Source organism: Acomys minous (assembly GCF_964271855.1).
Source record: "Acomys minous genome assembly, chromosome: 9".
Lineage (NCBI taxonomy): Eukaryota > Metazoa > Chordata > Mammalia > Rodentia > Muridae > Acomys > Acomys minous.
Genome location: NC_140490.1, coordinates 73,828,425 through 73,851,828, shown reverse-complemented (window position 1 = coordinate 73,851,828; position 23,404 = coordinate 73,828,425). Strand labels below are relative to the sequence as shown.

The window sequence follows — 23,404 nt, the reverse complement described above, 5'->3', positions numbered from 1 at the left end:
GCACGCTTTCATTCCAGCCCTTGGGAGGCAGAGGCAGGCAAAGCTCTGTGTGTTCAAGGCCAGCCTGATGTATATAGGGAGTTCCAGGATAGCCAAAGATCCCTAGTAAGACTCTTTAACAGGACCTTATTAAGTGACACTTTTTATAGGAAAGTAAACAAGAAAGTTAGAATTCTATGGGGAAAGTTACATCAAAAGAATTTCTAATGAGAATTCTTGCATCTCTGCTTTAAGGTGATATGTGCAAGGGCTTGGGTTTTTTGTTTGTTTTATTGTTGACTTTGTTGTTTTACTTGGCTGACTGATGCTCATTTTGAACATAAGATAATAGTGTGGCCCTGCCAACCATCATTATTGTCACCCTAAGCAACATAAGGTCCTTTCATGTACAATCTATATGAACAAGACCTGGTTGGTACATGTGATGGCTTGACAACTTGAATGGGTTGAATGGTGCCTAAAAGACATTAGAACACACCTCTAAGTATGTCTGTGAGGGTGTTTCCAGATAGGATTAACTAACTAACTACTACATAGGTAATGGGGGACTACTTGCCTTTAATATGTGTGGCCCATCCCTTAGGCTGGGTACAGTCTCCTGTCTCTCCTCTCTCTCCTCTCCTCTCCTCTCCTCTCCTCTCCTCTCCTCTTCTCTTCTCTCTCTCTCCCTCCCTCCCTCTCTCTCTCTCTCTCTCTCTCTCTCTCTCTCTCTCTCTCTCTCTCTCTCTCTCTCTCTCTCTCCTGTTTCCTTCTGCCATGAGGTGAGTAATATCACTGAATGCAGGTTCCCACTGCGATGATCTTCTACCTCACCATGGGCTCAGAATCAATGAAGGCAAAGATGGTGTGAAAGTTCTGGAGCCCTGAGTAAAATAAATCTTTCCTCCTTCTAACACATTATGTCCCAAAAAAGACAAAAGCCCTTGAATTTTACATCAAGATGACTAATAACGATGATAGCCAAATATAGTCCCATATCTTTTTTTTCCATTTAAAGGATAGGAAGTCATAGCTATTACATACTTTCATAGAAATATTATTAGGAAATAGGAGGTATACATATTTCTCCAACAAGGAAAACAAAGATACATGAGACTTATTCACTTGTCCTCATTTGCTGGTACCCTAAGATTTCTGCACTAATTGAGCATTCAGTGAGGAGAAAAAAAGAAAAAAAGAATGGGTGGAGGGAAGCGAGAAAAATGTGGAAGCCAACCTTAATAAGCAATCCATGACCAAAGATGAAGGAATTTTAACAATAAAATTAATGGCAATCATATTAGCTACTTCAGAGTTGACTGGGATAGACAGTGAGCACGGGTTGACAATGCTGATGATAGGATCATCAGACCACAGGGAAAAACACTTGAGAGGCCCTTTAGAAAAGGAAGAGGTTGTCACCAGACAGCAGAAATCAAAATATGACAGCAGAGATCTTCCATGATAGACAGATGCTATTGATATCACTCATAATGGCTGACAGATTTGAGACACTGCCTTTGGAGCTTAGTGGCCTGTAATCTAGAAGATACCATCCGTACAAAAGACTGGCTAAGTGGAAGCTAAAAACACAACATAGAATTAAAGCAGCAAGAAAGAGGAATCTTCTTAGCACAAGTAACATCTGGCTTTGTTGACTGGAAGGTCTAAAAGGGTATTTTTGTTCCTGTTTGATCCAGTGTTCTGTATGATGCTCTTCGCATGTGGTCTGGAAAAGATGGACTGATGTCTCTGTTGTATAACCATTTGAAGCTTAATCTGTTTAATTTTGGAAGAAACAAACCCCATTAGCCATTAAAAGAGGCAGGGACTAAGCATGTCAAGAAACCTAAAAATTTTATTAAAAGGATAAGAGGAGCCACACCCACCTAAACAATGCTTACAAAACATATACTCACAAGAAAGAACAAGTAGCAGGCCTGACACAAAAGAAAAATCTTGCGCATTAGTAGGAAATATAAGAGGCTGTTGTGTCATAGCAGATATGTTAGTTACTTCCCCACTGTCATGACAAATATCTGTAAAAAGGGGGTTCAGTTGACAGTTTCAGGGTAGAGGCCATTGGGCAGGAAATGGCTGTTCATGAACCATGACAGAGTTTATGAAGGCCACAGCATGAGTCTGTGGCTGGAACTCTATACCTCCATCAGGCAACAAACAAAGAAAGACAAATGCCAACACTCATCCTGCTCTTTGCTTTTTTCCTTTTTATTCAATATAGGACTCTAGCCCACATGGATCGTACAACCTACATTCAGGGCAAGGCTTCCCTCCTCAATTACATCTCTCTGGAAATGTCCTCAAAGACACACCCAGAGGTATCTCCTAAGTGATTCAAAAGTACATCAAAGTGGGAATGAAAATTAATTATCCAAAGTCTATCCCTTACCAATGTGATATCCAAACTTTTAAAACATAATGTTCCATCCCTGATCCTCAAAAGTCCATAGTCATTTCATAAGGCACCACCTCCTAGATGCCTGCAGCTTTCTTCAACAAATGTTCTGCATTCTGGCATCTCCAATATTTGGAGGTATCCACTGCAAAAATTGCCTTTACTTTCTCAGCTTCAAGCATAGCCACTCAGAAGCTCCATATGGATGCAGAGAACTAGATGTCAAGTTTTCACCAGTGTCAGCTGGTGAAAATTTTTTGTTTGTTTGTTTTTTTGAGACAGAGTTTCTCTATTTGGCCTGGCTGTCCTGGAACTCGCTCTGTAGACTGGACTAGCCTCAAACTCAGAGACCATATTGCCTTTGTCTAGTGCTGGGATTAAAGGTGTGTGCCATCAACACCCAGCCTGAATTTTTATCTAAGGAATGTTAACCTTCAGTCATTGTTATAAATAAAAAGTATTATCAATGTTGCCCAAAGGAACATGCAAACAAATCAAAATAGCTTGGCAAGCTTTTTTGTAAAAAGAATGCACCATGACCTCAACTGGGACAGTAGGCACACCAGAGCAAGATATACACTTGGTGTTTATTCTAGCACAGGTGTCTTTACCTTTGGCTCTGGTCCAACCTCACAGTCTTCTCAAGATTGACTATTTTAAAGAAATTGGCTCAAATGAATTGAAGAAACGGGGAAGGTGTGTGCTGCTCCAGGCCATCGTGTTCTGGGAAAGCAGCAAGGCCATTGTGCTTTTCTCCTAGTTGCTGTCTCCTTTTTATAACATGACAAACAATTTATAAAGAGTGGAATACAAATTGCATGTATGACAAAATGTAACAAACTAAGTCACCTGTATACACATTGTTAAACAGTGAAGTTTGTAGATGTTCCTAGGATATACATCATCGCTATTTAGGTTTTTGTTGGGGTTTGGTTTTTTGTTTTGTTTTGTTTCATTTGTTTACCAGTGCTTTGTTGGTGTTATTTGTTTGTTTGTTTGTTTTTGTTTTCTTGGAGGATTTTCTTTTGGTTTTTCAAGAGGGTTTCTCTGTGAAACAAGTCCTGGCTGTCCTGGACTCACTTTGTAGACCAGACTGGCCTCGAACTCACAGAGATCCTTCTGCCTTTCCCTCCAGAGTGCTGGAATTAAAGGCATGTGCCACACGCCTAGCTTTGGTTTTGTTTTTAAGACAGGTCTGACATATCCCAAAAGGATTTTTTAAAATCTTTGTATGTTAACCCTGTATGATGGTTTGAATAGGTATGACAGCCCCCAGGCCCACAGGGAATGGCACTACTGGATGTATTGTTGGACTAGTACGGCCCTGTTAGAGGAGTATGTCACGGAGGTGGTGAACTTTAAGGTTTCAAGAGCTCAAGCCAGGCCTAGTGGCTCACTGTCCTTTCTTGTTGCCTGCCCATCCAGATGTACAGCTCTCCGCTCCCTCTCCAGCACCATGTCTGCCTGCAAGCCACCAGGCTTCCTGCCATAATAATAATGGACTAAACCTCTGAACTGTAAGCCAGACCCATTAAATGGTTTTCTTTATAAAAATTGTTATGGTCATTGTGTTTCTTTACAGCAATAAATCCTCAAGATGCCCTGGCATTCTCATTTTGAATACAAAAGGTGTTGATTCCCCAAAACAGCACAGCTAGTAAATCATTGTGTTCTTCTGGTGCATCAAAGAAAGAGGGAAAAAGCAAGAAGAAGGGGAAAGAGAAAGAGAGAGAACACATAGAGGTCTAGGAAGGCTGAGGTGGGTCCAGCAATGACACCTGGACCAGAGCATTTGTCTTTGAGCTAAGCAGAGGATAGGGAAGGTTTCACATTCCTATATGCTATCAAGGATCCCACTGGAAAACTCACAACAGGGAAGGATACTGTTTGGGATGCAGTGAGGCTTTAAGCTGGCTATATGAAGATCCTAAGTAAGTAAATGAGAAAGTGTGTATATCTGGGAATGGATGGAGAGAGCCCATAGGTAAAGAAAAAGAGAGAGAGAAAAAAGTTTGCCACTTAAAGGGTCAATATTCCTGGTCTCAGTATTCCTAAAAGGGATTACAAAGGAAAAGAAGTTTTGAGGTTCTCAGGATCATTTTTTTTAGAATATATACTATGAACAATATAAAAGAAATAGAAGACATATGGCCTACCAAGACACAGCATTCACTCAAGTGGTATCTCTGGAAGGCAAGAGACATTGCATTTATGCATTGGTTAAACACATCTATAGTGATAAACTCAGAGTTATCAATATACATCAGTGTTGCATTCAGAAAGTTGCAGGAGGGAGAGGCAGGTGGATTTCTGAGTTCAAGGCCAGTCTGGTCTACAGGATGAGTATTAAGACAGCCAGAACTACATAGAAAAACCCTAGTTTAAAAAAAAAAAAAGGAAGGAAGAAGGAAGGGAGAGGGAAAGAGAGGGAGAGAGGTCAAAGACTTCCACTGGGAGTCATGTGACCAAGGGCAAGCCCTAGCTTAAATTCTGCTTTCCTCTTCCTTTGTGTTCTGTCTCTGTAGCTTACAGTTTATGGCCTATCTACAGCCTGTCATAGTCACTGGCTTAAATTTCTCATGGTCTGGGCCTGTTCCTTTGAGTGTGAAATTCTCTAAATAGTATCCCAATGGCCTATGATCGCAGCTAGGGTTTGTTATGGTTAATTCTTTCTGATAAAATAGACAGTGATCTTAGTCAGAAGTGACAGCAGGCTTGTTCTGAGTTCAGACTGTGAGGCAAAAACATCCTAACTCTAATGCTAGAAATATTCAACACAGCCACGCATTCCAGAGCAGAACTCACAGCCTCTTGTCAGTTATGCCCAACGAGACTCGGAAATTAACAAATATTTCTTGAGTAATACTTACCTTACATGCATGATGATATATGGAGAAAACAAAAAAGGGGGCACAATATTACTGTCAAGATAACTACAACTGACATTGAGAGGGGAGAAATGGCAGTAAAATCATTAGAGGTCAGAGACATTATCTTGGAGCCAGGTCGGAGATGCATCTTGGTGCCAGAGCACTTGCCGAGCATTGCCCATGACTGATATCCATTTTAATCTCATTACAGTGCAGTACCTATTTGCTGGTGAATGGATGGGCAGGCGGAAGCGTGGGTGCACACGTAGACGGATGAGTATAATCTAACAAGTGTTAATGTTAAGAAAATATAAAGGAGCGTACACGAGCCCAGGGACCGAAACGGTCTCCGCGCAGTATTGATATGCCCCCTTGAGCTTTCACGTTGAACTTTCATTTTCACTGTCGGTTTCTTCCAGATCCCCAGGTGCTTCGCTAATGGCTCTGCTTACTACTCTGTGATGACACAGTTCCTTCCTCTTTCCTCTCTTCTTCTGCCAAATTGTTCTTGTTCTTTAGTGTTTCTCCCCCCCCCTCTCTCTCTCTCCCCCCTCAATGATAGACAGACAGATAGATAGATAGATAGATAGACAGACAGACAGACAAACAGACATTCCTTCTGCTTTGTTTGGGGTTATTGCTTCTCCACAGCACCTGACATAACAGACCTTCAGCAGGTCGCTTGTCTGAACATTCCTTTATCCAACATAGTTCTCACATGCAGTTCCCTGTCTTCCTAAAATGGGTCTGACTGTATTTCCTAAAGAGTTGACAATATAAAATCTGTGGCCTCAATTTGTTTTGTTTTATTTTGTTTTGTTTTTCAAGACAGCATTTCTCTGTGTAGCCCTGGCTGTCCTGGAACTTGCTCTGTAAACCAGGCAGGCCACCAGTTCACAGAGACCTGCCTGCCTCTGACTCCCAAGTGCTGGGATTAGAGGTGTGCACCACCACCACCCAGGCTCAATTTACCTTTCAAGCCTCATCCTCCAAATCCACATAAGGCTTTACCTACATAGGACAGTGCATTGGTCTTTGAAGACAAATTAATTGGAGCCTCAGTCCCTGTTCCTAACTAGTCACATTGTCTTGAATTCTCTCTTTCTACCCTTTCTGAGGAGAAAAAAAAAATAGTCATTTCTTAAAAAACTAACTTAATGCTTATTTCTTTGACTAGTATTTCTTAGTTGCATGCCACTACCCTCATTGTGGGATTAGTCAGTCCCTATCTATGCTCCCAAGAATCTGCGCATTCCTGAAACTTTTTTGTAGTTGTTTGGTCCCGTATAACCTGTCCCCTCCCAGAAGTTGTATGTGTGTTGTTTATGCTCTAAGTACCTCTATAAGCATCCATCTCAGAAATATTTCTTGAATGAATAAATATTATTCCATTAGCTTCACAAAATCCTCTTCCTAATTTATAAAAAGTTACTTCCATAAAAATTTTGTTTCGGCTGGGTGTGATGACACACACCTTTAATCCCAGCACTTGGGAGACAGAGGAAGGCAGATTTCTGTGAGTTCCAGGCCAATCTGGTCTAGTACTGTTCCAGGAGAAATCCTCTCTCAAAAAAAAATATTTTAAAATTGTCTCATAATCAAACTACAATGAAAAAGTAACTGTATACTTTTGCATAATATAAAACCATATGAACACACAAGCAAGATTGAGCTGAGAATGTGGGGAAATTTTTGAACTTGAGGATCAATACAGAACTCACTGTGAGAAAGGTTTACTTAAGAACAGGTCCTCTCCGTGTGAAGTGAACTGTGCATACCACAGCAGAGAGTAGGTGGGAGGTACACCTCTGGGGTATTGTGGGATGGGATGGAATAGAGAAGTGAAGCCTTCAGTCTAATAGCGAATGTTAAGGCTACACTGATTTTACACATACCACTTACACATTCATTGAATTCTGATGACAATATTGCAGAAGAGGCACCAACTTCACTGCTCCCCTTTTATATCCAGTACCAGGAATGAGTTACATCATTTTGAGTTATTGGCCAAGAGGTCCCATAGACCCCACCCCAAACATTACAGGTTTCAAAAAACTAACTATCCGTTTCATTGTTTGTATTTTTGCTACAGCTGCTCCTATTTCATTAATTTCAGCTCTGAGTTTCATTGTTTTTCCCATCTACTCTTTTAGAGTGTTGTTTCTTATTGTTTTCCAAAGCTTTCTACTATATCATTAAGTTATTAGTAAAAGATCTCTCCAGGTTTTTGATGTAGGCACTCTGCTATAAACATTCCTCTTAAAACTGCCTTCATTTTATCCCATAACTTTGGGTATGCTGTGTTTTTCATTTTCACTCAATTCTAACAAGTTTTAATTTCCTTCTTGACTCCTTTCTTGATCAAATTTTCATTCAATACCAACTTGTTTATCTTCCACGAGTTTGTGTACTTTTGGTTCAAGCTTGCTTTGTGTCCTAATAAGCTGTCAGTTTGGAAGAAAGTTCCATTGGATGCTGACAAGAAAGTGCATTCTTCTGTTTGCATGATATATTCTATAGGCATATTTTAAATCCATTTGATTTGTGGTGTTTTTAACCACAATTTAAAGTTTTGGGGGAGGGAGTGTTGCTTTGGCGTTTGGTTTAGGATTTTTCTGTTTGGTTTGTTAGTAGGATTCTGTCTCTATAACGTGCTAATAGGTGAGAATCCGGTATGAAGTCACCCACCATCACTATGTGAGGGTGAATATGTGGTTTTAGATGTAATCATGTTTATTTTATAAAACTGGGTGCTCTTGTATTTGGAGCATAAATGTTTAGAATTATAATATCCTCTTAATAGATTTTTTTTCCTTTAATGAGTATACAGTGTCTTTCTCTATCTCTTCTGATTAGTTTTGGTTTTAAGTCTATTTTGTCAGACATTAAAATATCTATATTCACTTGTTTCTTGACTCTGTTTGCTTGGAATACCTTTTTCTATCTTTTTATCCTAAGGTAATGTCTGTCCTTGATGGTGGGAGTATTACTTGGAGGTAAGAGAAAGATGGAGCCTGTTTCCTAATCCAACCTATTAATCTGTGCCTTTCTATTGGGCAATCACATTATTGATATCAAGAGTTATTATTGATCAGCATTTATTAATTCCTGTTATTTTGTTATTGTGTGTTGTTATTGTGTTTTAGATCTCCTTTGGTTAGTAGTTACAGAATTGTTGATACATTAAGTCATCTCAGTGTAGCTAATGTTCTCTTCAGACTGACGATTTCCTTCTAGTGTCTTCTATAGAAATGCATTAGTAGACAGAAATTGCTTAAATTTCTTGTTATCCTGAAATATTTTTTTCTCCTTCTATTACAGTTGATAATATTGCCACTATTCTATTTTCTCTATTCTTCTTTCTAAGTATTCTGAGTTAGCATCCGTGGTCATTCAGAGTTTACAAAGCATCCATCTACAGCTAGGTCTTTCTGGCATTCAGAGTCTCCACTGAAACATCAGGGATTATTATAATAGGGCTGCCTTTGTATATCATGTTTTCTCTTCATTGAAGCTTTTATTGCTCTTTGTATTTGCTCTTTGTATTTGCTCTTTGTATGGCTAATTATTTAGGGGTTGGTGGGCTAGCAGAAAAGACAGGGAAGCAGATAAAATAGCTCTGAGAATTGCTACCTAAATTTTTTGTTGGAACTCAAAACTAAGACTACAAATAGTCACAGAGTGGTACTGTGGGAGAGGTAGGTAATATGCTAGAAAGCTGTAAAAATAGCATCTATTTCCATTTTAAAGGAAAAACAGCAATCATGATATCTATTATAGAAGACAATTCTCATCAGAAAGTGTTAATATAAATTCTATTTCCTTGATACTTGAGAGTTTTGTAGACAATTTTAGAAATGAAAAACCACTACAATAGGATGATAAAATAAGATCAATAGAATAAGAATCTATCTAAAAAATCTAAATAAAGAATCTATACAAATCAGTATATAAATAGGATTGTGACCCAAAGCATGAAATACTCGCCCTTATTTAGCAACAAACAAGAGTCAGCAGCATAATTAATACTGTGATTATCCTTTAGGTTGAAAAGAAAGAAAAGACAAGACTTTTGAGATAACGTACACTTAATTCGTACATACAAGTACAAATTTGCTATTGGAAAAAAGCCTGTTTTATCTATTCATTACCCAGTCATTAAACATTTGTATTTGTAAACAACACACTTGAAAGATGGCTTAATGGTTGAGGCATAGTAATCTGAATGTCTCTCACAATGTTTAGCACAGATAGGATTAGTCACCATTGTTTTTCCCTTTTTAAAAAGTACACCATAAAGAGTCATTAAGTTCATTCACAATACTGCATAAGTGATGTTGTGACTCACATCAATTTCCATAGTGTTTTCAACCTTAAAACCTGTACCTACTAACCAATCCCCTATTCCATTCTCCGCCACGCCATGGACAGCACTATTCTACTTTCTCTGTGAATTTGACTGCTCTGGGTACCATACATAAATAAGATTTAATAGTATCTGTCTTGATTATCTTATTTTACTTGGCATAATGTCTTTAAATTTCATTTGTTTTGTAACATGTTCCTCAGTTTCCTTACTTGTTAAGTTTAATAATGCTTTATTCTGTGCATACATATGTATACTTGTGTGTATTGCATTTTATTTATAATTTCATCAGTCAATGGAAACTTGAATTGCTTCTACATTAAATCTATTGGAATTAGGCATCTGAGGACACGGGTCTATAAGTCTTTTTCAAAATCTGGTTTTCAGCTCACTTAGGAATATACCCAGACATGGAATTGCTGAGTTATTTAATAGTTCTTCTGTTTACATTTTCTAAGATAAAGCTTAGGTATGTACCCCAGGATAGTACCATCCTCCTGCCTCAGTTCTCAAGCAGTAAGATTACAAGCCTCTGCTCCTACATCTGGAATTTATTTATTTATTTTGGGGGGCGGGGTTCAAGACAGGATTTCTCTGTGCAACACGTCTGGCTGTCCTGGAACACACTCCATAGTCCAGGCTGGCCTCGAACTCACAGAGATCCACCTGCCTCTCCTCCCAAGTGCTGAGATTAACAGTGTGTGCCACCACTGCCCAGCCTTATATTTAACTCTTATTGCTACTTTGTACACAAATATCTCAGGGTTTATTATGTTACCTGTGCTGACGTCAGACTGTTGGTCTCCCTGCCCAAGCCTCCCAGGTACTGGAATTGCAGACAATCCATCCTGACACACAACAAAGATTCTAACTTCTCCACATCCCTGTTCACTCTTCTTTCTTCCGTCCTGCCCTTCCTCCCTATTGTAGCCATTCTAAAAGCTATGAAGCAGTCCCTCATATTATTTTGATTTAGATATCCCTATTAAACATTATTTACTTGCTAATAATATTGAACGTCTTCCCTCATACTTGTCAGCTATCTGTATATTTTCTTATGAGAAATGTCTATTCAAGTCCTTTGCCTATTTTTAACACGTTGTTCGCTAGACAACTCTTTCTCATAACCAAGTTTTGCCAATAGTTTCGGCTTTGCTATTTTTCACTTCTGAAACTTTCGTGGGGTTTACAGTCTCCACAACCAGAAGATATCTCTGGTTCTACAATTGGGAGCCTTTCAGTATTTGCTGAGTCCAGCATTCATGACTCTTGTTATACATACTTTTGACCTTCTGAATAAAATGCTCTGGTTCAAATAAAGGGCTGGGATGGTGGTGCTGTGCTGTGCTGCTGGCTCAGAAGACCATGCAGAGAATGGGAAAAGTCATTAACATCCATGATAGAAATGCATCTAAGCTTTGGCATTTAGTCTTCATCCTTTTAAGTATAAAATTTCTTCTTATCTATCACTGCTTATTTTAAATTATGAATTTTTCCCCAGGCCTATTACTATAAAGGGAAACTATTCAGTTCTGATGACAGAGTTTTTGGAAAGTGGCTCAGCCTTGGCATATTTATTTGACACAATCTTTGAAATATTCAAAAGAGTTTTGAAATAATTTCTACTTTCACATTAACTAAAATTTTCATCTTTTTCTTGGGTCTTTAATTCCCAGAAGAGTCGTTGTGGACAGTGGGAAACTTGCACATATGCTCACCCATGCGTGCATATACAACGAAAAGGCATTTGATGTCAAGTGTCTCTATTTATCTTTACCTTATGTTTTAAGACAAAGTCTCTGTATGAACCTGGAGTTCACTGTTTCATCTATACTGGCTAGGTAGTGTACCCTCAGGTTTTGTTTGTCTCTATGACCCAAGGAGTGGAGTTATAAAAGCATGCCACTAGATTTTACATACCGGCTGGGGATCCAAACAGGTCCTTGTGTTTATATAACGAGTTTTTTACCTACTGAACCATCTCCCCAACACCTCCAAGAGATTCATTAAATTGTGAACTTTGTATCCACGTATCAAAAGTTAGAGATTAAATGTTAATCCAGTTTATTTTGATGGATAAGGAGCCATAATATATATATATATATATATATATATATATATATATATATATATATACTGTATTTTTAATCCTAAGATATCTAGAATTTCAGAACATGTAGAGAAAAAGCTCAATTTCCCTTTAAGTCTTGGGTTTCTCTTTCAACAATCAATGCAATAAGAAAAAGGAAATTATGCAGGCACTGTAATAAAGTCCCACTTCTGTAAACTTTTGTCATGAAATAGTCCCATGGCAAATGACACTTATATACTTACAGTTAAGTCATTTAAGAAGAGCAATTTCCTTTTTTAATGTAATAAAGATTATTTTATTCAAGTCCAGTAGGGATTTGGCATTTGGGGGGAGGGGTGCTAGCAAAGCTGCAATAGAAGAGCCCAGGGCCTTGCTTAGGCTGGGCAAGCACTGTATCACTGAGCTACAGCCTCAGCCCTTGAACTTCATTGTGACACGCAGGCTAACACTTGGCTGACAGTCCTGCCGCTTCCACTTCCCAAGTGCTGGGATCACAAGCATGTATTACCACGCCCAGTAGAACGTCTAAATCTCACAGTCCAGATCAGAGTAGGGGTTTGATGTTCACTATTGTATTGTCCTTGGTTAGTGCAATAGTTTGAGCAGACCCCTTGGGCCCCGATCCACCCATCATGATGTTCTTTCCTGTAGGTTCCTAGGATGCTCTGTGTCCTTCTATTTCCCCATCTCCTATATTTCTCTTACCTAGAGTCTCAGTAGGATGTCCTCACATCTATCCCAATCTCCTGGTAAGTGAAGACTTTCGTGGGACATGCCTTTTGGGCTAGTGCCCAATTATAAGTGAGTATATACCATGTGAGTCTTTCTGCTTCTGAGTTAACTCACTCATTATGATCATTTCTAGTCACATCCATTTGGCCACAAATTTTGGGATTTCCCTGTTTTTAATAGCTGAGTAGTATTCCAGAGTGTACCACATTCTCCACAGTTATGTGGAGAGCGGGGACTGACTTTGACATGAACTCTGGTCCTGCATATTTGACCACCTCCCCTTGGTGGGGAGGCCTGGTAGCACTCAAAGAAAGAATAAGCAGGCTACCAAGATGAGACATGATAGCCTATGACCAGATAGTGGGGGAGGAGGTCCCCCTCGGTCATAGACCTAGGGGAGGGGAATAGGGTGAAAGCAGGAGGGACGGAGGAATGGGAGCATACAAGTGATGGGATAACAATTGAGTTGTAATCTGAATAAATTAATAAAATTAAAATTTTAATAAATCTCACAGTCTGTAGAAAACTATCACAATATCTCAATAGTCCTAATACCCAGAAATAACTCTGTATCATCTTTCCTGTTGGAAAAAATATACATTTTTTTTTTGAAATATAGTATATGGGGGCTGGAGAGATGGCTCAGCAGTTAAGAGCACTGGCTGCTCTTCCACTTCAAGTTCCAGCAACCACTGGTGGTTCACAACTATCTTTAATGAGATCTGATTCCTTCTTCTGACATGCATGAAAACAGAATACTCAGAAATAAAATAAATACATACATGAAATAAATAAATAAATCTTTTTTAAAAAGAAAAGAGAAATACAGTGTATGGAAAAGTTATCATTTTACTTGGGTTTAAATAGTAAAAAACATATATTATTACTCCTTATATACACTCAAAACAAGTGAGTGAGGAAAAGATAGCAAGACCTTGTATAAACTCTCAGATAAGTACTATTTACTGGAGAATGCTATTCTTTACTCCCTCAGAAAATGTTTTGTTTTGTTTTGGTTTGTTTTTGGTTTTTCAAAACAGAGTTTCTTTGTGTGTAGCACTGGCTGTTCTGGACTCACTTTGTACACAAGACTGGCCTCAAACTCACAGAGTTCTACTCCAGGACTGCTGGGATTAAAGGCCTGCACCACCACATCTGGCTGAAAAAATGTATTTCTTAGCCGGGTGTGGTGGCACACGCCTTTAGTCCCAGCACTCGGAAGGCAGAGGCAGGAGGATCTCTGTGAGTTCAAGGCCATCCTGGACTACAAAGCTGGTCCAGGACTGCCACAGTCTCAAAATAAAAATAAATAAATACATAAAATAAAAAATAAAGGAAGGAAGGAAGCAAAGAAAGAAAAAAAAAGAAAAGAAGAAAGAAAGAAGTATTTCTTAAGCTAAAGAATATTCAAATAGGACAGTTTGTCTCTTTCAACTGACACTTCAGACCCTCAGAGAACACCCCACATGCTGGGAGACCAAAACAGGCCATACTAAAATATAATAAAAGGTGGTTAGCTACCCTTAGATTGTCATCCACCAAAGAAAAGGCAGAAGGGTATGAGCTATTTAGGAGGCACCTTCTATAAAGAGTCCAAGGTAGTCAGCCCATCTCTATAGAGGAAGGACAACCTACTTTAATCCACCATAGTGGGCACATAATGGTGACTTCAAAAATGGCATCCTAGAGGCTATGGTTAGATCAGCTAAGTGCAGAACTAACAAATAAATGGCAATCCTGCCAAAAGAAGAAGAGTGTCTTTTCTCTGTGAGCCAAATGAACCATCAGGAAAGTATTGCTAGTTTGTTTTAAACGAAATTGTAGCCATGAGAAAGATCCCCATAGCATCAGGGGTCTAGCAGTATACCTTGTGTAAAGATGACCACAAAAAGCCAGGGGCATCCAAAGAACTGCAATTTGCTGTCTGAAAGGAACTTACAACACTCCCTCCACATACAGGGCCAGCAGCAGAGCTCAAACACCAAAAAAGCTACTGAACACATAGCTGGTCAGAAACTGGCTTTCTGGTTTTGGTGTGTTTTGTTTTGTTTGTTGAGAAAAAGGCGGGATTTGCTTTTTGTTGTTGTTGTGGTGGTGGTGGTGGTGGTGGTGGTGTTTTTTTGAGACAGGATCTCTCTGTGTTAGCCTTGGCTGTCCTAGACTCGCTTTGTAGACCAGGCTGGCCTCGAACTCACAGTGATCCCCTTGCCTCTGCCTCCTGAGTGCTAGGATTAAAGACATGTGCCACCACACCCGGCCTTGTTTTGGTTTTGGTACCCTATAATTCACATGTTTTCCCTGAAGGGGAAAGAAATCACAAATAGCAGCTAACAGCAGGGAAGAGATGGATCGTAGGTGAATGAATGAGAAGCGCAAAATGAAAAACCTCTGAGATTTCATCTCACCCCAGTCAGAACAGTTCAGATCCTGAAAACAAATCCTGGAGGGGATGTGCGGGAAAGCAGGACACGTGTTCACTGCTGGTGACATTACCAACCGTGCAGCCACTCTGGAAATCCGTGTGGAGAACTCTCAAAAAGCTAAACAACAAACGTACTATATGAAGCAGATATGCCTCTCCTTGGTATATTTCCAGAGGAAGAAATGTTCTGCTGCACATATTCTGCTCAGCCATGTTCGTTGGCACTCTATTCATAAAAGCAAGGTCACAGGAATGACCTAAACGTCTTTCAACTGATAAATTGATAATAAAATTGTGGTACATGTATACTATGGAACAATATTCAGGTATAAATGAAAACAAAATCCTGAAATTTTCAGATAAATGGATGAAACTAAATATATATATATATATTGTACTGAGATTACCCAGACCCAGAAAGACAAATGCTGCGTGTTCTCTCTTACTTGCCGGTTCTCTCTCTGAGTCTTTAAACATAACTTCATAATCTGGAGCAACTGCAGAAACTAGAGAATAAAGAGAACCATGGTGTGGGGGCGAGAAGAAGCTTTAGGGGAGGGAACAGTCAAACAGGTGCTGTGGCAGGGAAAATGGGGATAAAGGACAGACTTTACCTGGGGAGAAGAAAGAGAGTGCAATACACAGGAAGAGGAAGGAAGAGGGAAGAACAGCACTAAGGATGTTGAGAAGCAGCATAGAGAAACAATTGGGTTTACCAAAAAATAAATATGTAGTATATTAGTGTATAGATACACACTAATAACTTAGATGATGTTTTGCCATCTGGGGTGACAATCCCCCCCCCAAGATCCAGAGACTATCTAATATAAACCCTAGTACCAGACATGAAAAACTCCTCTTTGAGTAGACTGTCAAGGTCCAAATAACTCTGAAAAGCAATATAAGCCATTGCTGTTGACCGTGGTAGTTTCACACAAGTTGAAGGCAGGGCCTTATTGCTAAAGACAACATATACCTCAGACACATGACTTCAAGAGATAAAGCTGGCACTGACCTGGAAGTCCCCTCCATGCTGACTAGCTCTCATAATAGCTGAAGGTGCTGAGAAAGGTGCCAATAGGAAAAACGCTATTAAACAGGCCTACACAACTGTAATGCCTATGTACCACAACAGTGGCCAGCCCAACGGTACAATAGTAGCACTTACAACTTAGGGGAAAATGACAGCGACCTAACTGGGCTGAAAGCCTGATGATAGAAGGAACTTCATCCTGGCTACTATAAACCTGGCCAACTACCCCCAGATGATGAGGTCATGGGCTCTAGAAAAGAACCTATTACTACCACTTTCCTAAACAAATATAATCCCCTACTGAGTTGAAATACCTAACCTTACATCCACAGAGAAGTGCAGCTCTCAGCTCTCATCAAAGAAGCTTGTTTTTGGTTTTTGGTCTTTTCAACAGATGGCGTCTGAGTTAGGGTTCCATTATTGTGAAGAGACAACATGACAATGGTGTTATAAGGGAAAACATTTCCTTGGGGCTTACAGTTTCAGAGATTTAGTCCATTATCATTATGGTGGGAAGCATGGCAGTGCACAGGCAGACATGGGGCTGGAGCCGAGAGGTCTACATCTTGATCTACAAGCACCAGAAGGAGACATGAGCTTACAAAGCCTCAAAGCCTACCTACACAGTGACACACTTCCTGCACAAAGCCACACCTATTCCAGCAAGGCCACACCTCCTGATAGCACCACGCCCTCTGAGCCAAGCATTCAAACACATGACCCTATGGGCGGCGCCGTTCCTACTCAAACCGCCACAGCCGGGAGCCGTCAGAACTGGTCCGAATGTAGAGAAGTGACTGCAAGATGCGCAGCTCTGATTGACACATCTGCAACATAAGCCCTACACTTGTAAGGCCCAGAACACATCACAGAAGGAGCTGAAAGACGGTAAGAGCTGGAGCACCAGGATCTCTGCTGTGAGACAGGGTCTCCTGGATAGGACAGGGAACCCTAAACAAAGCCTGCACGGTGGCAACGTTGACTGATATTTCAAAGTGGATGAGGGAAAAAATCTCACAAGGCCTCCTCCCTAGAATAAGAGTTACAGGCAATTTATGGCTGCTAAAAGAGGGAAAAATCAGTCTTCTCCAGGAATCAGCCCCCCAGTAGGTTTTTCTAATCCCAAGTGGTTAGCCCTAAACACGTACATACTAGCAACATTAAAGGGCTCTAGCAGTTTGTATTTACATATACATGTGTACAAATGTATGTAACAATAATAATTAAGAAGTCATGAAAATTCTAATTAATATACCAAATGACTTATAGAAATGAAATAGTCAAATTATAAATTTAATCTATTTTTAAAGAATATTTCATAAAGCAGCCTCTGGTGTTAGGTTGCTGTTTATACAAAATTGTGGCATCATGCGACTCACATAAGCTCAAGCCAAACAAAAGTCCCAGCCTGGAGCCAGGAGATGGTCACCCAGTCCCATGCCGCAGCTGAGAAGTATTGGGAACTGAGGGCTGCTGGGAAATGGAGAGTTAGTTGTCCTTAGTGTGTGCCCTCCGAAACGTTGCAATGTTCCAGTGCATGGCCACATACTCAAAAGCATATGGCAGAACTAACTGAACTAAATGAGTTTTTAAAAAGAATGCAAACACAAAGTTAAATGGGTATGAAATAGGAGGTTAATCTGGCAGGAGTTGGGGGAAGGGGTAAACATGGTCGAAGTCCTATGTATTTTTCTTAAATAATAATTCTCAAATAATAAAATATTTGGAAAAGAATAAAAGAAATTGGCTATGATTTTCTAAGTCTTTGTCCTTCTGTTCTTTCCTTCTTTCCTTTCTTCAATTTTCCAAAATGGCCAGCCAGTCTAGAGAAAAGGAGAAGTCATAAACAGAACTACAGTGCGAAGGTTGTCCATTTGCTTATATTTATTTTTGAGAGTCTCCTACAGTGCAGACGAGCCTCAAACCAACTATATAACAGGCCAGCCTTGAACTCCTTATCCTGTTACCTATTCCGTCTGCAAGTGCTGGGGTTGTAGGTAGCATCATGCCCTGATCTTAAACTTTAATATTAATTTGGACTAGGCTTTTTAATACTTTAAATGAAATACTTTAATGCTTTAAATGAATATATATATTCTGGGATTTCATTCACCAGGGAATAAAATAAGTAAGCCAGCACAGTGCGGGTTTACAGAACAGGGTGGAACGGACACAGTGTCTGTTTACAGCGCATCTGTTGTATGTGTGTGGGCAAAAAAATGAAGATAAAAGGTTAGGCGTTAGGGAACAGGATGAAGGCACAAAGTAAGTCACTTTCTAGAATCAGTCCACAGCTGCAGACACATATCTCAGTGCTTACTTTAGAGCTGTTTTGAAATCTTCTGATTATTTGGTAAGTCTTTCTTTTCCTGCAGAGATGGCATCATCATCATCTGTTTAAATAATGTGTTTAGTATGAAACGTAAATATATTTAACTCGCTATGAGGTTAGGCAGATGGCTACAACATTCTGAAATTCTGGGAAAGAGTATATTTCCTGACCAGTATTTTTCTGTTAAATGACTAAGGGGTCCTTTTAGTTCCAAAATCTGTCAGATCCCTATTGATTAAGTATTTTGTGAAGAAATGATACCTAATGCTTTGTGAACATCTGAGGATTAAGGAGCCTATTTTAATTACAAGTTTATTAGCACAGATTAATTATACATAATAAAGGGCTTCAGAGATATTTTCATACATGATTATAATGTTTTTTTATCATATTCACCTCCATTCCCCCTCTCCTGGCCCCATGTTGTTCCTGATCTTACAAATTGCTTTCTCAACTTTTACTTTTGAACTGTAGAAGGTTCAGGAAACACAGAAACACAAAATGGTAGGCTATAGGTACAACTTCACAAGTACTTTTACATGGCTTCCCATCAGGTATACCATATGTCCTATCAATAGTTAGAGTTGCTATTGCTATAATAAAATACCATGACCAAAAGAAAGATGGAAAGGAAGGGCACATTTTGGCTTACACTTCTACATCATAGTCCATCCCTGAAGGAAGTCAGGACAGGAACTCAAACAGGGCAGGAACCTGGACGTGGTAGCTGATGCATAGGCCACAGGGAAATGGTGCCTTGCTCCTTATGGCGTGCTCAGCCTGCTTTCTTACAGAACTCAGGACCACTAGCCCAGGGGGGCACCGCCCACAATGGGCTGGACCCTCCCCCATCAATCACTAATTGTAAAAAATGTTCCATAGGCTTGCCTAGAGCCCCGTCTTATGGAGGCATTTTCTCAGCTGAGGTCGCCATCTCTCAAATGACCCTAGCTTGTGTCAAGTTGACAGGAAACTAGCCAGCACAAGCTCTTACCACCCATGTACAAAGGCTTCATGGGGCTGCTCATGTTTTCTGATGTCAGATTTAAGTGTTTGTCAAACTTTTTTTTTTTAACTTGGCATTTTCCTGGAGAAGAATGAGCTGACCGTCATATTTACTAATTTAAAGTTTCCTCTTTTCCTGTTGAACTGAGCCTTTTTTTTCTATTTATTTGAAAGATGTTTTTTATTCTAAATTTTTCTTCAAACACCCCATGACTTATCTTCTAAGTTCTTAATAATACCTTTTGAGGCACAAAGTTTTTAATTTTAAAAAGTAGACAAATTGATCAACATTTTCTCTTGCAGTTTTAACCCGTGTTGTCCACAAACCTCTTGTCTACACATCAGTAGTGAAGATGCTCACCTAAAATAGTTCAAACCCTTTAAAGTTTGACATTCCATACTTAGCTCTTAAAACATGTTTTCACTGTAGAGAATAAACTAGATATTCATTGCTTCTTCACACTGCTAACACATTGGTCTACCATCATTTTCTGAAAATTACATTTGTTGAGAGCAGTAAGCCTAAGTTACTTTTTATTGTCTGAGACTGTGCATCGCTGTCTGCAGACTCCACTTCATAAGCAGCATTCCACTCCGTCTGAGTGGAAATGTAGGAGCAGAGTGGCTGTATTTTGGTGGACATGTACACAACACCATCTGTCCGCTCCCACGCACAGAGCACAGGCTGATAAACAGCTCATTGCTAAAACAGAAGGGGCCACCTGATAAATGTATTAAAGTAAATGGGAGCTATAGAAGTAAAGAGGCTATGAAAACCATATCAAACAAAAACCGGATCAAGAATTTTTCAGACATACCAGACTGATGAAAAGGTGTAACTGCCACATCTGGACTCCATAAAGAAAGGACACCAGATTGGTAATGGTCCCACCAACTTGCCACCTAACCACCCAGTGTGTGTCCAGGAATGAACAGGTAGAAATTTTCTGGCTGTCCCAGAGGCTTCAGCTCAGTTCCATTCTCACTGCTGACACAGCCCACTTGAATTGCTATCTGTCCATCCACCTGTTCATCTACCTAGCCTCAGTTCCGCCCTTCGCCTCTGTAGCGTCCACTGTACCTCATTTCTGCAGTTCAACTCTGGCCCTGCAGCCTGACTCCACAGCAGCACCTGGCAATCTGTTATCCCGTTGAATCCTTTCCTATCGCTGTCAGCTGTTGCCTCTCAAGACTCCTTGAAACTCCTTTAAATTCTGCTGCGGCCTTCCTAACTCCTTCGGAACAATTCCATAATGTATATTGAGAGAGATTTACTGTGTGATGTGTAATTTGAGCTCTGATCTGAGAATTAATATTAGTAAACAAAACTGTGGTAAAAATAACTTGTATTTGCCTCAGCCAGATGTATCAGCAAATTGTTGCCAAGAAAACTGCCATACTTTGTGAATGTATTACTACTCAATAAATTCTGACACGGAAGAAACACACAGTGTGATTATCTATGCTTCTGACATGGCGTACTCCGAGCACCTTTCATGAATCCTTAATATCTAACAGGGAAACACCGCCCCCCGTGGTTCTCACTAGGACCTGGCTGTGTGTGTCATTCCGTTCTGGTAATGTTCTCCTTGTGTTTCAGGGTCATGCTCTAAGGGCTTTTCTACATAAAGTTGAAGAGTAAGTCTAAACCCTTGGGAGCGTTCTCTGAATTAAGGCCTTAGCATCCCTTGTCAGGCCCTTTCCTCAAGAAGAATCCTGCTGCCAATCCTTATAGGGTGGAGATTATGAAGATACTAATGATGGAATCACCAAAACCAAAATTGCATTTCCCAAGCCACCTCCTTTCCCAAATCCCCTACCCCAAAGGCAGTTTGATTAAAGGATAGTCACTCCTCCCACTGCAAACTTAACCTAGTCAAATAATGTAATATTTATCCTGCCAGAAGAAAGAGTAACTGACTGAACAAATAAAAGGAAAAATACTTTAAGTGTGATTGAAAGGATTCATGCTAATTTTTAAATTAAAAACATGTTCCAAAGAAACAACTTTACATTATTAAGAGAGGTACTGTCATAGGCCTAAAAGTACAAAAAGCTATGGAGCAATCTTTTTTAAATGATTTTAATTATTTAAATTTTAATAATAATTTGAAGATTATTTTAAATAGTTTTATAATAATTTTGTAATAATTTAATAATAATTAAAATAGACTTTAATAATAATAATAACAGAAATTTTAAGTCTTTCATTTAAAGGATATAAATACGTATCTTCAGAAATTGCCCTACCCCATGGTTCACAGAGAACACTGAAGTTTTTACAAAAAGTAATTACTAGTGAACAATAGCTTTTTAAACACTGCCCCCTACTGTTGACATTCAGCTTCCTCTGAAATGAAAGGACTACAGAAATAAAAATAACCAGGTCCTTCAGCCTTTGAAATCAGCTCAGCAGTTTTGTTCAGCAGACCAGATTTCACAGACTGGGGCAATTTTTTCAGCTCCACAAAAAAATAAAGCGAACCCCAGACATTTGAACATTACTCTCATCAGTTATACGGCCAACCCCAAAAAGGGCAGAATAGGACCTGAGCAGCATTGACAAAACAAATAACCACACTTGGAGACATCAGGAAAGACAAGAATCCCCATGATGGCATGTCAATCTTAGGCCATTAGAGCCAGTCTTACTTTTAAAAATTTTAATAAAAAAGCTGCTAGCAAGAATGACAAACTTCTACAAAAGAGATGAACCTTGCTGTTGACCCACACAAACTCATGATTCATAGATAACTTGTGCTTCCATGTGATCTATTGGGCAGACTTTCTGACTAGTTGCTTTGCTCCTGAATTCTACTTGTGCAAATACAATTGACAATAAATGGAAGAGAGCAGCCACAACAAATCTCACGCAGAGCTGCTCAGTGTCCTATCATCACAGAGTGCACGTCTGCATGTGTGCTGGCCAGTGTTCTGCCAGCTTGACACATGCCAGCTAAGTCATATGGGAAATGGGAACCTCAACTGAGGAAATGCCAGCATCAGATTGGCCTGTGGGCAAGCTTTGGTGCATTTTCTTGATGATTGATATGGGAGAGCCCATCTTACAGTGTTCCTATGTGCTGAAAGAAAACAAACTTAGAGGAGCAACCAGGAAGCAGGATTCCTCCAGGGCCTCTGTTTCAGTTCCTGCTTTCAGATTCCTGCACTGAGTTCCTTCCCTGACTTACCTGGATGAGCTCTAAGAAATATGACCCTTTCCTCTCCAAGAAGCTCTGATCTTGTGTCTCATCACAGCAATAGGAAGACTAAGACAGCACTTCAGAATGACTGCCTTAAGTACAGAAGGTGATGGGTCACTTAATATTACATCAAGAAGCCTAAGGGGTTTATCATATAGTAATTCACAAAATAATGTGTCTCGTGTACTTTTCATATAGTTGTATATTTTGATCATATTTACCCATAGTACAATTCCCTACCCCTCCCTGATGATCCTATTCTTCTTTCCAAATAGCCTCTCTTCTGTTGCCATGTGGTTTTGAAAATTCTAGATCACACATATAAGAGGAAACAGGTAATATTTGCCTTACTGAGTCTTCCTTTGTTTGTCATAATGATCTAAAGTTTCATCCATTTTCCGATAAATTATATGATTTTTTTCTTCTTCATAGCTAATTAAAATATAATTGTGCCTCTACACTACATTTTATCTGCTCATGTTTTGACAGTCAAACCATGCTGATTCCCCAGTGCAGCTCTTGTGAGTAGGGCAGTAATAAGCACTAGTAGATATGTCTAATGTATGCTGACTTTGATCCATTTTGGCATATACCCAGGAGTAGTACAGCTGGATGATAGGTTATTTCTAGTTTTAGACTTTTGAGATACCATCCTTAATTATTTCCATACTAGTCACAAAAGTCATATCCTTATCCAAAACGTATTAGAGTTTCCTTTCCACCTCAGTTCTACCATGTGCTTTGTTACTTGTTTTCTGACTGAGGGAGGTGGAATCTCAATCTAAGCTTCCTTTGTATTTCTGTGGTGCCTAAGAATGTTACACGTTTTTAATGTAAGAAGTGTTGGTTTTAAAGCTATTTACTATTAAATAATTGTGTAACCTCAGGTCCCTTAGCCATTTGGGACACTGTACAGATATTATTCTAAAAACTGTCAGGAGGTGGTGACGAAGG

At 39.5% G+C, this 23,404-nt stretch overlaps 1 protein-coding gene across 4 annotated transcripts in view; it reads right to left on the bottom strand.

Annotated features, from left to right (window-relative positions):
• Positions 1-23,404, bottom strand: part of SUGCT (succinyl-CoA:glutarate-CoA transferase) — a 701,020-nt gene that overhangs the window by 650,545 nt on the left and 27,071 nt on the right. The gene's annotated exons all lie outside the window — the stretch shown is intronic.